Source organism: Mercenaria mercenaria, chromosome 9 (assembly GCF_021730395.1).
Source record: "Mercenaria mercenaria strain notata chromosome 9, MADL_Memer_1, whole genome shotgun sequence".
NCBI lineage: Eukaryota > Metazoa > Mollusca > Bivalvia > Venerida > Veneridae > Mercenaria > Mercenaria mercenaria.
In genome coordinates, this window is record NC_069369.1 from 14,584,307 (window position 1) to 14,587,582 (window position 3,276).

A 3,276-nucleotide genomic window follows, 5' to 3' on the forward strand; every position below is an offset into this window, starting at 1 on the left:
TGAAGTGTCGTTTGGGATCATGGAGAATATTAGGTTTATCTGTTCCAATAATTGTTACAAGTAATGTTCTGACCATAGGGTGTGATTCAAATTTCATCACATATAAACATAGTGAAAAAATACACCTGCTATTGTGTGGCTTGGGTGAATTCCTTCCGTTTGAGTAATATTTTCATTTGCACTTACAGTTTTCCACATAATACTTTTATTTTAATGATAATGCTATTATCTGCATGGAATTGTTTTGAATTAGGAAAAAGAATTGGCACTATTTTGGGTAATAATTTTTGGTCACTCTGTTAAAGGTCAAGGTCACAGTGGCCTGAATATGAAAAACCATTTCTGTTCCATAACTTGAGAACCACTTGATCCAGAATGTTGGAACTTCATAGGATGATTGGACATGAAGAGTAGATGACCCCTATTTATTTTTTGGTCACATTATTAAAGATCAAGGTCACAGGGGTCTGAACATGGAAAATAATATCCAGTCAGTAACTTGAGAACCGCTTGACCCAGTGCCAGATTATACAAGTTATTCATGAGCATTGAGCGGTGCATAATTTATGTTCATATGAACATTATGAAATTTGATTTGTCCAATTTCTGTGACAACATTAGCCTGATTTGCTTCAATCTTGCATAGTAGACCATTCTTGATACATGTGCAAATCACCGTTATATAATGAATTTTGGCAGTCACTATATTTTAGACAATATTGGCAATTTTGATAAGTTTGCTATATAAAATATTGATAAAAGTGTGTGTGTCAAACTCCTCAGATATGATTTCAAAATATCATGTGAACAAGCTTGTCCTTTAAGGAAGGGACTCTTGCTCTAATTACTTTTTACTGCATTTACGGCACTTTCATAGTGTTGCTATGTAGAACATAGACATAAACCTTCTGTACATTCCAACCAGCCCGCTTAGCTCAGTAGATAGAGCATTGGTTTGTACGGGTACAGAATCCAGGAACACTGATTAGGTAACTGCCCGCTGTTACATGACTGAAATACCTTTGAAAAACGGTGTTAAGCCCAAAACAAACAATCTCTGTACATTCCAAAACATTTGAAATGTTTTTGCTTGCAGGTGGACGTAGTGGACAAAGATGTGAAGCCTATCTATATGCAACTGGAAAATCACTAGGTACATTGAAATGATGTAATAAATAGTAAAAACACATAATCTGAGAAACTAAATTAAATAATAACTGTCAAGTTTTATATGTACAAGGCAACTTCACTTCTACAACTGTTCAGTTTATGTTTTCCTGTCCGACTTTTTAAAATTATTTCAAATGCATACAAAAAATGGATTGTTGTTACATAAAAATTTTATGTATTTCCATGAGTTGACATATATTCATCAAGTATATCTTCAATTATGCCCCCTTCTTAAAGGTGGGGTATATTGTTTTGCAAATGTCTGTCAATCAGTATGTTGGTCGGAGTGTAGACAAACCGGTTCCTGGTTATTACTGGACGATGATTTAGCTTTGGATCATAAAAGTGGACTTGAACATTGGTCATGATTAGGAGATGACATTGAGGTCAGTTGGTCAGAGTTTAAATCTCAGTGACCAGGAACAGTTAAAAGTATTCTGGATGTAAAGCAGGTTGGTTACATAGTTTTGCAGATGTCTGTCAGTCTGAATGTGGACCAAAGGGTTTACGGATTATAACTCAAGAACGCTATTGATTTTGAGGTCATTATGTCAAAGGTCAAGGTCACACCGACTCAAATCAGTTAAACCGTTTCTGTACAATAATTTGAGACTGCTTGGGCTTATGATCACAGAACTTGATAGGGTGGAAAATCACATTTAATACAGATGTCACTTATGACAGGTAAATGACCCATAATGATTTGATGTCAGAACGTCAGATGTCCAGTTTACATTGACGAAATACCCGCCCGCTTAGCTTAGTAGGTAAGAGCGTTGGTCTACGGATCGCGGGATCGTGAGTTCGATCCTCTGACAGGGCGTATGTTCTCCGTGACTGTTTGATAAACAACATTGTGTCTGGAATCATTAGTCCTCCACCTCTGATTCATGTGGGGAAGTTGGCAGTTACTTGCGGAGAACAGGTTTGTACTGGTACAGAATCCAGGAACACTGGTTAGTTTAACTGCACACCGTTACATGACTGAAATACTGTTGAAAAAACGGTGTTAAACCCAAAACAAACAAACAAAACATTGACGAAATAATTTCTGTTCTTGTGCATTTCTAAATGCATCAAAGGGGGGCATTTCGTATTCTGCGAGCTCTTGTTTCATTTTTTTGCTTAGGCACTGTATTTAATGTATACTGTAGGGGACAAGAGGAGGACTGAGGAAGATATGAGAGATATGTGTGTGAAGATAGACAATGGAGCTTGTGTCAGGCTTTCTGTTCTTCATGAACTCGGTCTTCCTGAGATGGATGAAACCTACCTGCAGGTTAGTGCTACTGTAACATTATGTGAGTTTGAATATTATAGCAACAAAATGTATGTCTACAAAACCTTTACTAACATTTTACGGTACTTGTTGTAGGTCCTACAAACAATTAACTTTTGATGTCTTTAAATTCATTGTTTCCAGAAAATGGAGAATAGAACAGGCTGTGAGAGTAGGAAGAAATGTGAAATCTGCAATTGTCCATTATGTACCTGTTGCAGTCAGTGTATGTTAAAGTGCCCTTGTCAAAAAAAGGTACGAAAATTTGTATAGTAGCTTCAGTGATAATGGTTTTGAGTATGGACAAATGAATTGAGTGTGCTGTCTATGTTGATACCTCTTATTGAATTAACACAAATAATTCCTGCTATGGTTTTGGAACAGATAAAACTGACTAAGTCTTCTTGTTTTTTTGTTCATTTTATTAATCATCATAGTATATATTTTTAAATGTAAAAATTGTAATTTATAAAATACAAAATAATATCACTTTGTTTCAATAATAACAGAAAGCACTAACAAATCGAAATGCCAATTCTTGTTAAGAAAATGTATTATTTCAACTCAATTTTAAAGATATCCAGTGGCCATCTATCACTGTTATATAAGTTTTTGCTAGATATTTACTTTTAATAATTACATATAATTAAGTTTGCAAATAGAGAGCTACATTCACAAATATATTACTGTAACAGTTGAGTCTTAAGAACAACCGATTAGTTGGATTAAAAAGACCTTTAACTTACTGGGAAATAATATAAGATTCTTTCACTAGTTGTAGGTGCAGATGGAAATTTCCGGTCTCTAGGATAACTGTTTTGGCGGTT